The sequence below is a fragment of the Mobula hypostoma genome, chromosome 9 (genome assembly GCF_963921235.1).
Source record: "Mobula hypostoma chromosome 9, sMobHyp1.1, whole genome shotgun sequence".
Classification (NCBI taxonomy): domain Eukaryota; kingdom Metazoa; phylum Chordata; class Chondrichthyes; order Myliobatiformes; family Myliobatidae; genus Mobula; species Mobula hypostoma.
The window spans coordinates 127421955-127436560 of NC_086105.1; the positions used below are offsets into that span (position 1 = coordinate 127421955).

Consider the following 14606-nt stretch of genomic DNA (forward strand, 5'->3'; position numbering starts at 1 on the left):
CTATAGAACATTGAAAGGTTTAAACAGAGTGGACATAAAGAGGATGTTTCCTATAGTGGAGGCATCTACGACCAGAGAGCAGAGACTCAAAACAGAAGGATGTCCCTTTAGAACAGAGATGAGGAGCCACATGGTGGTTAATCTGTGCAATTCACAGTCACAGACAGCTGTGGAGGCCAAGTCACTGGGTCTATTTAAAGTGGAGATTGACAGATTCTTGATTAATCAGGGCATCAAAAGTTATGGGAAAAGGCAAGAGAATTGAGTTGACAGGAATAATAAATCAGCCATGATGGAATGTCAGTGAGGACTGGATAGGCCAAACAGCCTAATTCTGCTCTGCTCCTATGGTCATCTATGACCTTGTTGAGTGTTTAAAGATGTGACATTTACAGCCCATAGGTACTCACTGGAACTGAAAGTGCACGAGTAAGTACAACCAATTGTGTTACACATAATTTATGTTGGATACAAGGTAGAGGTTTCTCCTTCTGTCTTCCGGAGTTAATGATAGGAAGGTCTAGACCTCAGCTATTAAACTAGTACACGAAACTGAATCAGTGGAATCAGAACTGCTACATGATGATCAGAAGACATCTTGTATTCTCAGACAATTAAAGAAAAGCTCAGAAAATCAGATAAAGATGGATCAACAGTCATTTTCACATCTATGAAAGAAGACTGACTTTGGCAGATGCTTCATGACCTTTTCTCCATATTATATTGAATCCAGTTTTCTTCTTTTTGGAAGCAATTAAAGGAAGAAAAAGGATATATCTGTGCCTGCACTTCTGAACACAAAATGAACATTGAGGGAATATACTTTGAGCCTTATCTTCTCTAGGACTGCGCTGCCTAGTGTTGGAAGTTTGAGATGGACCTTTGGCATCCCAGATCCAGTTATGAGACCTCATTAAGAAAATGTTGATGAAGCAGAACTGCTGTTTGTGAACCATTTAGCCTAGGGGTGGCGAACCTTTTGAGGGTTGTGCCCAAATTGGTGTTACCCTTCTAAAAAATTATTTTGTGCACCATGGTAATTGTACGCAGAGATTATCATTGATTAATTAGTAACAATAATTGGTGACTTTTTAAGGAAATAAGTTCAGTCCTTTTGCTTCTGTATATTCATTGTTTTACTATTACTAGAGTGTATGGGGTGGTCCAGGGAAGGGGTAGTACCTCTGGTGAAGGGGCTTGTCATGTCTATTCTGGGGCAGCTCACTCAGCTTCGGTTCCCACCAGTCACTCATTTCTCACCTGTGGCTCCAAACAGCTGTTTGCATGCAACAGTGGCCATACCCTTTGACAGGTAGGCTAAACCAGGTGAGGGTAGCTGGTGGCCTCCTGAGTTAGGGACATGCCTGTCCCAGCATGCGAACTCACCTCTGGCGGATGGAACAGACGAGAGCTACGGTGAGATCCAATGGTCAGGAAGGCAGCACTGCAACGCTCCGTGGAGAGCGAGGGGTACAGAAAACATCACGGTCATCCACTGCAACCAAGGAAGACCCAGTTTGTGATGCTTGTCTGTACCAGTGGACTTGGGCTTCTGAGGTCAAGGGAATGGAACTGCCCCAGTGCAGTGGCTTTTCCACATTAGAAACTCTCCTGCACAGGTTGCCTGTCATCGTCAGACATGACGACAGCCACTAAAAGTGTAACAGAGAAAGAATGAAGTAAATGAAGTATTTTAGAAAACCTGTTAAAAATTATTAATATTAATCTTTTAAAAAAGACAATAGAAAAATAAGATTATTTCTCAATAGTACTAATATTACTGTAACTGTATACTATCCAAATACTGTTGTGTACACCTGGTCTGACAAGATTTAAAAATGTATCATGCAACATCACGCATTATTACAAGCCAGGCCAGTGTGAGACATTTCCTGTGACAACATCTCACTGCATTCTTTAAAAAAATCATTTGCTACCTCATTTCTCAGTAAAGACAATCATTACTTAACTTTTTATTATGGATGGGGTTTAAAGAATTGAGGGGTGGCACTGTAAACCACTTGCCTGCAGAACTTTGGCAGGTGTCATCTTGGACACACCTGAAAGGAGGGTATCTTGGGAGGGGGGAAAAAGCGAGCAAGCTTATTTTATACAGGAGCAGGAATTAATTAATTAGGATCCTCAAACTTTCTCCAAGCTCCAAGGATCAAATTAAGCTTTCCTCAAATATTCCAGCTCAACAATGACCCAATCAGAGATCACCGGAGATGGATTCAGATTTATTTATTGAAACACTCAGTGTAATGCGTTTCGTTGTTAGTGTTAACGGGCAACACACACAAGGGTGTGCTGGGGGCAGGCCACAAGTGTCGCCACACATTCCGGCGCCAACATAGCATGCTCACAATGCTTGGCAGAACAACACCAAGCACATCGAAACAGAACATATTAAACGACAAGCATGTGTGGCGACACTTGTGGGCTACCCCTCAGGTGCGTCAGTTGTTAACGCCAACAGTGGATGTCACTGGATGTTTCAACGTACATGTGATAAATAAATCTGAAAGTTAAATATCTTAATCTTAATTTCACAAATAGCATATTTTAATAACCCTATACCTTCAATAATTGCTTTAATCCAAATCAACAAAAAAAATTAAACATGTTAGTTATAAATTTACTTTGTTCTATGGAATGTATTTTGTTTATATCTGTTGGAAACCAATTTTGGCATATGTGGTTAAAAGGCTAATTAAAAATCAAGCCAGTCCAACAAACTTGGGGTGGCATGATAGCGTAGTGATTAGTAGGTGTATAGTACAGGTGACCTTGGTTCAAATCCTGTCACTGTCTGTAAGGAATTTGTACAATTTCCCTGTGACCACGTGGATTTCCTCCGGGTGTTCCTGTTTCCTCCCACAGTCCAAAGACGTACCAGCTGGTAGGATAATTATTATAAATTGTCCCGTGATTAGACTAAGACAAAATTGGGGGATTGCTGGGCAACGCGGTACGAAGGGCTGGAAGGGCCTGTTGAATGTTGTATCTCAATGAATAATAAGGAGGACTTAGGTGAGGTTTTAAAAGGGTTCATCTTTTTATTTCATTATTTCCAACCTAAAATATTGGTTCTCCTGGGAATAATCTGTAGGAAAATCTAAATTGGTATTTGAGTCTTAAGTCACTGCTTTAGCTCGGATGTTTATTGAGTTTAAACAGTTTTCTGTACAGTCAGCACAAATATGAAAGCCGAAATGCTGACAGACAGTGATTTTTTGCCTGCACTTTTCTTCCACTGAGGAACTCTGTTACTTGAAAGTAATTCCAAAATTTGCAGAGATCTCCATGGGACTGAACTGCCAGCTCATTTCAAGGTAGTTGCTGGTACCGGCTGCCATCTGTTCCACACACACAAGCCAGCAATGATGAAATTGAAGGAAAATTTCAATTCAGTAGGATTTAGATTGTCATTTTATTCCACCATGTCATATCTATTATTTTCTTTAATTTAGACTTGCAACACAGGACAGGCCCTTCTGGCCCAATGCACTGTGCCGCCAAGCAAATCCACCTCTTTAACACTGGCCTAATCACAGGACAATTTACGATGACCAATTAACCTACTAACCAGTACACCTTTGAACCGTAGGAGGAAACCAGAGAACCCAGAGGAAACATAAACGGTCACAGGAAGAACGTACAAACTCCTTACTGAAGACGCTGGAATTGAACTCCGAATTCCAAAACCCCAAACTGTAACAGCGTCGCACTAACCGCTATACTACCATTGTGGCATAAATAATTTTCATCTCTGTAAAGAACATAGAACATAGGAATTTACAGCACATTACAGGCCCCTCGGCCCACAATGTGCTGACCATGTAACCTACTCTAGAGACTGCCTAGAATTACCCTACCGCATAGCCCTCTACTTTTCTAAGCTCGATGTACCTATCTAAGAGGCTCTTAAAAGACCCTATTGTATTTGCTTCCACCACCGCTGCTGGCAGAGCACTCCACGCACCCACCACTCTGTGTGGAAAAACTTACCCCCAACATTCCCTCGGTACTTATTTCCAAGCACCTTAAGACTATGCCCCCTCGTGTTAGCAATTTCAGCCCTGGAAATAAGCCTCTGGCTATCCACACGATCAATCCCCCTCATCATCTTATACAGCCCTATTAGGTCACCTCACATCCTCTGTCGCTCCAAAGAGAAAAAGCCAAGTTCACTTAACCTATTCTAATAAGGCATGCTCCCCAATGCAGGCAACATCCTTGTAAATCTCCTCTACACCCTATCTATAGTTTCCACCTCCTTCCTGTAGTGAGGTGCCCAGAACTGAACACAGTACTCCAAGTGGGGTCTGACCAAGGTCTTATATAGCTGTAACAGTATCTCACGGCTCTTGAACTCAATCCCATGGTTGATGAAGGCCAACACACCATACACCTTTTTAACAACACTGTCGACCTGCACAGCAGCTTTCAGTGTCCTATTGACAGAGACCCCAATATCTCTCAGATCCTTCACACGGCCTAGAGTCTTACATTTATTTTTTTTTCTTTTATTACTATTTTTTATTGCAACACCAACAAATTACATTCAATACAACCAGTTGCCAATTACATTTTGACTGTTTATCCCAACCACCCCCAACCTTCATCACCATCACCCCTCTACCCCTCTCTCCCCCCATCCCTCTCCCCTCCACCAACGAACTGAATAGTAGTGCATACACAGACAAAGCATTCCTATTTTATGCAACAGTAAAATTCTTAAATTTATCTGTGTTGCTCATCTTCCCCTGAATCCGTTGTTGTAAGTTGGTGGTGGAGCCCTGAGTTATCCCCTTCCCACCGCCCTCCCATCACCCCTCACATTCAACCCTTTGCTTTGTAACATCTGTGAGTGCCACTTAGCAATGTCAGACACTGAACAATAACCGCCCCCCTCTAGCACCAACAAATTAGAAAGGCAAAGCAGTTCTCATAGACAATCATATCAGAGACAAGAAAAAAAAACCTGGACAAACCCATTAACCTATATAATTAAAACCATTTCCGTCTCAAATATAATATACCACATAATCAAGACCTCAACAGCTCTCTTGCGAGAAACTGTTGCTTTAATAGACCGTCGCTTAGCGATGGCACCAGTGATGTCTTACCTGGCGCCCAGGAACGTAAACAAGTCTACTGGAGACATAACCCGAAATGGACATGTACAACTAAAGTTATTCAGAATCAGAACAAACTGCTGTTTTTCAGCTTCATTCTTGATGAAGTATGACATTTGGGTATATTGAATATCACCTTAGGAAGTAAAAGATAAAAAGTATAAATCTAGGTGGACTTATATCACTTTACCATGTTATCCTTGTACTCACAAGTTAACTGACCCATTACCTTAAAACTCTGACCTGCAATACACAGAGACAAATTGCCCCTTAATTAACTAAATACAAAAGTGCGACGAATGACTTTCCAATAAAAGAATAACCAGAAAACTTCACACCCAGGACGTTAACTTGCCCGTGCCTGTTAGATTGCGCATACAGGCTGGTCTGAGCTCTTAATGCAGGTTCATCTCCTCCCAAGGGGCGTGTGGACTTTGCCCAGGGTCTTCTTCCATATCTCCCAGCACCGATGAATTCAGAGCTTTTGCTTCCTCTGCCGAGTTAAATGACATCTTCAGGCCCTTGATATTCACTCTCAAAATTGCCGGGTATATGAAGAACGAGTTGATCTGTTGAAGCTTAGCGCGTATCTCCTTGTATCCCTGCCGTTCCTGCATCATGCCGGGGCGGTAGTCTGCGAAGAACTGTAGCTGGGTGCCATCTGGGAGAGTAGGTTTGGCTTTCCTCGCGCCCTCCAGGATAGCCTGCCGGTCGGTGTACCGTAGAAGCCTAAAAACTATGGTCCGCGGTCTTGAGGTGTTGTTGGAAAAGATCTTATGTGCTCTATCGATCTCCAATGGAGTGTTGTGGGAATTCTTGAGCTCTGGAATCCAATTAGGCAACATCTCCTGGAGGTAACCTCTTGGATCGTTGCCCTCAGCGCCTGTCGGTAAGTTGACCAGCCGCACATTGTTTCTCCTGGATCTGTCCTCCAAGTCGTTTAACTTCTTCCATATCTTAGTCACCTCCGCAAGACAGGAGTTAGTAACTTTCTCATTCTTGTGTAAGCTAACCTGAATGTTGTCTATTTTGTTGAAGACAGTGCTAAATTTTTTAGCATGAATGTCCGCTTGCCTTTTTAATGACCGGAGAATGTTGCCATTCTCTGCCACTTGCTTCTGTATGGAGTCGAGAGCCTTTTCCAGCGTCTTCTTTAGCATGTGGACTACTGTTTCTTGCAGCGATTCCATCTCCGTTGCCATTGTTGCTTAATTAGCATAGATGTTTCCTCGGATGAATCGCTAGCTTGGTGTTGTCTGCTGGTATCTTGTTTTCTGGTTGAATTTCGATCTTTTTTTGAGGTTACATCATTAGTTAGATCTTTCTCCGACTCAACCTTGTATTAAGACTGTCTACGAGTCCTAAAGAACTTGAAAAAGGAGGGTTATATGTCAGCGCTCAGTGCTGTGCTGCATCTTGCCTTGTGCCTTACCAGAAGTCCTTACATTTATTTTATATTCTGTCATCAAATTGAGCCTACCAAAATGAACCACTTCACAGTTACCTGGGTTGAAATCCATTTGCCACTTCTCAGCCCAGTTCTGCATCCTATCGATGCCCCGCTGTAACCTCTGTCTGACACCCCTCCAGGCTATCCACAACACCCCCAACCTTTGTGTCATCAGCAAATTTACTAACCCACCCTTCTACTTATTCATCCAGGTCATGGTATAAATATCACAAAGAGAATGGGTCCCAGAACTGATCCCCGCGGAACACCACTGGTCACTGACCTCCATGCAGGATGTGAACTATCTACAATCACCCTTTGCTTCCTGTGGGCAAGCCAATTCTGGATCCACAAAGCAAGGTCTCCTTGGATTCCAAGCCTCTTTACTTTCTGAAGGAGACTGTCATGGGGAACCTTATCAAATGCCTTACTGAAAGCCAAATACACTACATCAACTGCTCTACCTTCATCAATGTGTTTTGTTACTTCCTCAAAGAATTCAATCAGGCTCATAAAGCATGACCTGCCCTTGACAAAGCCATGCTGACTATCCCTAATCAGATTATGCCTCTCCAAATGCTCATAAATCCTGCTTCTCAGGATATTCTCCAACAACTTGCCCCCACCACTGAAGTCAAACTCACTGGTCTATAATTTCCTGGGTTATCTCTCTCCCTTTCTTGAACAAGGGAACAACATTTGCAACCCTCTAATCATCCAGTACTTCTCCCGTCCCTATTGATGACGCAAAGGTCATCACAAGGGGCTCAGCAATCTCCTGCCTTGCTTCCCACAGTAGCCTAGGGTACATCTCATCCGGTCCTGGTGACTTATCTAACTTAATGCTTTTCAAGAGCTCCAGCATATCCTCTTTCTTAATGTCTATACGCTCAAGCGTTTCAATCTGCTGAAAGTCATCCCCACAATCGCCAAGGTCTTTTTCCCTGGTGAATACTGAAGCAAAGTGTTCATTAAGTACCTCCACTACCTCCTCCGACTCCATGCAGACGTTTCCACTACTGCACCCGATTGGTCCTATTCTCACACGGCTCATCCTCTTGCTCTTCACTTACTTATGGAATGCCTTGGGGTTCTCCTTAATCCTGCTCACCAAGGCTTTCTCATGGACCCTTCTGGCTCTCCTAATTCCATTCTTAAGCTCCTTCCTAGCAACCTTATAATTTTCTAGACCTCTAACAGTACTTAGTTTCTTGTATCTTTCATAAGCTTTTCTTTTCTTCTGAACTAGATTTTCTACATACTTTGTATACCATGGTTCTTTCACTCTACATTCCCTGCCTCAATGGAACATACCTATGCAGAACTCCATGCAAATGTTCCCTGAATATTTGCCACATTTCTGCCATGCATTTCCCTGAGAACATCTGCTCCCAAGTTTCTGCCTAATAGTATCATATTTCCCCCTACCCCAATTAAATGTTTTTCCCAAATTCTCTGCTCCTATCCCTCTCCAGTGCTATGGTGAAGGAAGTAAGAGTTGTGGTCACTACCTCCAAAATGCTCTCCCACTGAGAGATCTGACACTTGACCAGGTTCATTTCCCAATACCCGATCAAGTACAGCCTCTCCTCCAGTTGGCTTATCTACATATTGCGTCAGGAAGCCTTCCTGAACACACCTGACAAACTCCACCCCTTCTAAATCCCTTGCGCTAAGGAGATGCCAATCAATATTAGGAAAGTTAAAATCTCCCATCACAACAACCCTAATAATATTGCACTATTCCAGAATCTGCCTCCTTATCTGCTCCTCAATATCCCTGTTACTTTTGGGGGGTCTATAAAAAAACATGCAGTAGAATTATCGCCCCTTTCCTGTTTGTGACTTCCACCCACACTGACTCAGTAGACAATTCATCCATGACTTCCTCCTTTTCTGTAGCCGTGACAGTATACCTAACTAGCAATGCCACGCCCGCCACCCCCATTATTTTGCCTCCCTCTCTGTTCTTTTTGAAACATCTAAAGCTTGGCACACATAGCAGCTATTCCTGCTCCTGAGACAACCAAGTCTCTGTAATGGCCACAACATCACAGTTCCACGTATTGATCCACACTCTTAAGTTCATCTGCCTTTTTTACAATACTCTTTGCATTAAAATACACACATCTCAAACCATCAGGCTGAGTGCATCTTTGCTCTAATATCTGCCTATCCTTCCTCACAAACTCCCTAAAAGTTGTCTGTACTTGTGCACCAACCTCCCCATTCTCTGCCTCTCCACTTCCGTTCCCACCCCCCTGCAAATCTAGTTTAAACCCTCCCCAACAGCAATAGCAAACCTCCCTGCCAGGATATTGGTCCTCCTCATATTCAAGTGCAACCTGTCCTTTTTGTACAGATCACACCTGCCCCAGAAAAGGTCCCAATGATTCAGAAATCTGAATACCTGCCCCCTGCTCCAATCCCTCAGCCACGCATTTAACCTCCACCTCATTCTATTCCTATACTCACTGTTGCCTGGCACAGACAGCAATCCCAAGATTACTACTTTTGAGGTCCTGCTTCTCAGCTTCCTTCCTAACTCCCTGTATTCTGCTTTAAGGACCTCCACCCTTTTTCTACCTATGTCATTGGTACCAGTATGTACCACGACCTCTGGATGCTCACTCTCCCATTTCAGGATATCGTGGACGTGCTCAGAAACATCATGGACCCTGGCACCTGGGAGGCAAACTACTATCCTTGCTTCTTTTCGCATCCACAGAATCGCCTATCTGTCCCCCTAACTATAGAGTTCCCTATTACTGCTGCTCTCCTCTTCCGTTCCCTACCCTTCTGAGCCACAGGGCCAGATTCAGTGCCAGAGGCACGGCCACTGTTGCTTCCCCCAGGTAGGTCATTCCCGCACCCCCCCCCCCGCAACAGCACTCAAAGTGGAGTACTTATTGTTAAGGGGGACAGCCACAGGGGTGCTCTCCACAACCGGATGCCCTCCCTTCACTCTCCTGATGGTCACTCACTTATCTGTCTCTGTGGCCTCGGGGTGACTAACTACCTATAAGCTCCTGTCTATCATCTCCTTACTCTCCCTAACAAGCTGAAGGTCATCAAGCTGCAGCTCGATGCACCTGGTGCAGATGTGACCATCAGAGAGGCTGGAAATCTCCGGGACATCCCACATCTGACCCTCAGAACAGAAAACTGGCCTCGCAGTCATATCCACTATTCTAATGTGCTGAGCCCCACAAGACACTCCTTTTTTAAACTCTGCTCCCCGACCTGTGCAAAGCTCCCACTCTTCGAATCGATTGGTCTGTCGCTAATGCGCTGAGCCCTGGGAAAAAGCTCCCTTTTTAAACTTTTCTCCACAACCTGTGCGAAGCTCTCTCTCTCTCTCTATGAATCGATTGGTCCACCGCCAAGGCCAAAAGATGCACGTTTTAGAAGTAAAATGGCGCACACTATTTCAGGATTTCTGACATTTTATTTGTTGGGTGAGAAATTAAGTTTCTGAATGCCTGACAATATTCACAATGTTGTTGAAGTTTTTATGTTCAGAGAAATTATTATAAAATGTAATCAGGGCTACTTAAGTCTAAATTTGCATACTTATTAATGACCATCTGTTTATTGGGAATTTAGAATAAAAGTGATTGTTTGGTTAGGGATTAGTTAATTCCCTGCAAAAATCAAAAACATGTTTGCTTAATAGGAGTTATTAGATCAGGGAACATTCACTCACTATGTTGGGGAGGCAGATTTGCTCTTTAAGGGACAACTTTTGTTGCAATGATTTGATTATGTTTGTTTCTAAAGTTGTAATTAATCCCTAATAGCTCAGGAGCAATTCCAAGTTCAGAATCAGATATAACATCACTGCCAAATGTCGCGAAATTTGTTGTTTTGCGGCAGCAGTACGCTGCAATACATAATAATAAAAATTATAAATTACAATAGTAAGTACCGTTTCTATAAATTAATAAGTAATGCAGGAAGAGGAAAATAAGTACTAAGGTAGTGTTCATGGGTTCATATCCATTCAGAAATCTGATGGTGAAGGAGAAGAGGCTGTTCCTGAAATGCTGAGTGTGTGTCTTCAGGATACCATTGCTTGCTCAGTGATATCTTTTACCCTGGCACCATGTGCCATTACTGCCAAAAAGATCACTCTGGGGCTTGTGTGGAGTCCAGAAAACAAGTGCAAGTCCACATTTAGCTAGACCAGGGGTCCGCAGACCTCTCCATTACTGGTAGGGGTCCATGGCATAAAAAAGGTTGGGAACCCCTAAGCTAGACAGTCAGCTGATAGTACATGCCTCCTACTTTGGGCTCTCCACAGGATAAAATGCTTTACAAACAGGTTGGTGCTTTGGAATTGTTAAGGACAATTTTGATTTTTTTTTTAAAGAAAGCAGCCTTTTCAGACAGTTGTGTATAATTTATTGATTCTTTAAAATGTGCTGTCAACTTGAATCACTTTTGGTCAAACAAACAATGACCTATTTTATTTTTTAAATTACATTTTGACTTCCAAGTACCTCAACTTACTTTCAGTCAGAGGTTCCCACCTGATTCAAAAGGGCAATAATCGTACCAGTGCCTAAGAAGAGCAGGGTGAGCTGTCTCAGTAATTACCACCCAGTGGCACTCACATCAGCTGTGATGAAGTGTTTTGAGAGATTGGTCATGGCTAGAATTAATTCCTACCTAAACAAGGACGTGGACTCACTGCAGTTTGCTATTGTCACAATAGGTCTACAGCAGATGCAATCTCCCGCTTGGCCTTGGATCACCTAGACTAATAGCAATACCTATGTCAGGCTGCTGCTTAGTGATTACAGCTCAGTGTTCAACACAATGATATTCTCAGTTCTCATCAACAAGCTCAAAAACCTGGGCCTATGTACCTCCCACTGCAACTGTATCCTTGTCGTCCTCACTAGGCGATCACAGTCAGTGTCGATTGCAAATAACATCTCCTCCTCACCAACAATCAACACTGGTGCACCTCAAGGAAGTGTACTTAACCAACTGCTCTACTGTCTATACACCCACGACTCTGTGGCTAAGCACAACTGAAATGCCACCTATGAATTTGCCAATGAGATATTATTGGCAGAATTTCAGAGGGTGATGAGGAGGCGTAGAGGAATGAGATAGATCAGCTGATGAATGCTTCCTGGGGGGGGGGTCTCAACCTAATCCCACCCACAAGATTGCTTCTGATGTGGACAATTCTAATTGCGGTTTTTGTCCAAAGTATTATCTTAGAAATAACGATAGGGACTGAAATGCATTGGGTTGCTCTACTGGTGTGGCCTTCTTCTGAGTAAGCAAGACATGGCCCAGACAGAAAGCCACCACCCAGGTTCCAATCATTTGATATTAAATTCTATTCTTACCTCCAGTGTGTGGAATGGGTGCCCTAGGGGTGGGGAGCTAGGGGAGGTGAGGGTATGTCGCTTAAATAAAGGGCAGGTGGTGAAGCCATGTTCACTGGCTCAGCTGGCTTTCAAAGATGTCGAATGTTTCTGAAACTATTATAAAAGTATTAAAGAATAATAAGACATTAATAAGAATTAATCTTATTAAACATTAATAAGTGCTAAAGGGTAATTGTGATCTAGATGCTAATTTGTGAAGCTGCCACGTGGCCGGACAAGTTGATTTTGTTTACAAGCCATTCTGTGTGCATTGTTTTTGTTTTCTTTTATTCTACTGGATTTGCAAAAGTCCAAGGAGTTAGTTGAATCCAATCACGATTTACAACTGAGTATATCAATGTAGATAGCAGGGCTACTGGATGCTGTACAAGATTAAAATATCACCTGGGGAACAGTAATCAAATATTACCTACAATAAATTCTGCAAGCTGCAGGTAAAATGCATTCGAGCAAAAATAGTCGGGTTTACAAAAATCAATGTACTTTGCAGTTGAGGGCAATCTTTATTACTAACAATAAACAGAGACCTCCCCCACTGTTCTTTAAGAAGAAGGTATTGATATCATCCATTGATACCACCTGGATTTTACTGCGTATGCTATGCTGTTTTGGAATTGCCTATTAAATTTACATTAGCTTTAAATCTGCTCCTGTTATGATTTTGGCAGCAAGAGATGACAAATTGAGTTGGGTTTTAATATTAAAAGCACTATATGTATTTACATCTACTCAAAAATATAGAAAATTAAATAAACTACTTTCTTAAACAGAAGTTAACAGTGTTATGGGTCTATAGCTCCCTTACAGTCAAACTTAGAACCCGTTCTTAACAAATCTTACTCAAGCAGAGTCATAAAGTGGCAGTTCAGAGAATCCCAGTAATTCACGAAATAGGTGAGAGGAGAGACTCGTGGATTCACAGTGTAGTGACGAGGCAATCACGATGAATTCCAAAGATTCCACAGCTAGCGAATGAAGAACCAGTTACCGAAGATCCCAGCCGAGGAATACTGTTCTGAAGTCCACGAAGAGCGATTTCACAAAGTGACTGTCACGAAATCCACACCCATGGAAATCATACGGAGGACAGACACATTTCCACAATGCACAGTGTGCCACTGATTAACCCAATCCTTTGGGTATGGGTAAGCATTAGACTTTACCCTTCTCGATCGTGGGCTGTTCCCAGATAGCTCGAAGCCTGCAATCTTCACTCTCTCTCTCTTTCCTTCGACTCCTTCTCAACACTTTGATCACATTCCTTTTATACCGTCGGCATACGTCATAAGGTAACGCTCACAGAAACGAAACTGTGGACTCAAGGTAAAACGAAACTGGGGACACATGACGCCCACAGTAAACGAAACTATGGACTCCCAGGAAAACGAAACTGTGGACATGTAACACGCCCAATAGAACCAACTGCATTGAACCAACTCATAATTCATGACTTGTCACCACTCCAAGCCCACTGCCAACATCGAGAGCGCTGACTTATCATAGGGATTGAAACGTCAAGTCCTATTAGCTCTACTGATCTTCTGGGAGAAAACCAGTGACGGCTGTGAAAGTGCAGCTGACGACAAGGGAAAGACCGTGTGACAGCTGACAGGAGGAAATAGACCTCATCAGGGCTGTTATGGGCTAACTACCCATAACAGCAGGCTCCGTCACCTTGTCAGGGCACAAGAGCCACCCCCACTTGGCTACGGAAAGTTTAAAGAGAAGTATACCCCCAGTCTGCGAGAGCTGGTGTGCGAGAAGGCTCTACGAATGACCTCCCGGTAACGAACCTTGGCATGGACACAACAATGAATCAAGAAAGTGGCAATACTCTTGAGAAACCAGCAGCTGGACATGTTCTTCAGACCACAGGTGTGGCTGGACTAAAGTAACATCAACTCGTGGTCTAAAAATTCATCAAGGACGGAAGAAATGCTTGAAAATCTCCAAGCCAGGGCACCGCAATGACCAGTTTCCGTTAAGAGGAAGGTCAAATCAGTCAGATGAAACTCAGCAGCAGGAAGAAACCCACAGACCGCAGAGTATCAGCACCCTACTGGATGAGGAAGTAGTTTCAGGCACAAGCAGTAGTTCAAGACACAGCTAGGCACATCGTAAAATGGAGAACATACAAGGACGTAAGCCATTGGTGAAATGGCCAAAGTCTAACAGCAAGGAGTGGGAAACCATCAATGCAGATGTGAGCCTGATCTTATGTGGCATCAAGGAATCAGCAGAGAAGAAGTTGGAGAAGATGGTCGGAGTGAAGGAACAAGTCAGCAGGAGAGATATGCCTCCTTCCCCCAAGTCCCGTCGTCTCCAGGAAATCCAACAACTTGTTAAAGAAGAGGCCTGAGGAAGTCATGGAAAAAAGCAACAGCAGAAGAAAGGGAGGGCATCAACCTCCTTCAAGAGGACCTAAAACAGAGGCTCTTGAAGCCGCGTAGAGCAGAGAATTTAAGGAAAAGACACAAAAAGGAAAAAGCAAGAACAGACTTCTACAAAGATCCCTTTAAATACGTGAAAGGCATTTTCACAGAAGGGAAGAGAGGATTCTTGATAGTATCAAAAGAAGAGGTTGAAAGACATCTCAGAACCATCCAC

General features: G+C 43.2%; 1 protein-coding gene across 2 annotated transcripts in view; it reads right to left on the reverse strand.

Moving 5' to 3' along the window:
* The window catches only part of cpped1 (calcineurin-like phosphoesterase domain containing 1), a 241961-nt gene that overhangs the window by 75941 nt on the left and 151414 nt on the right, over positions 1–14606 (reverse strand). The window lies entirely within an intron of this gene.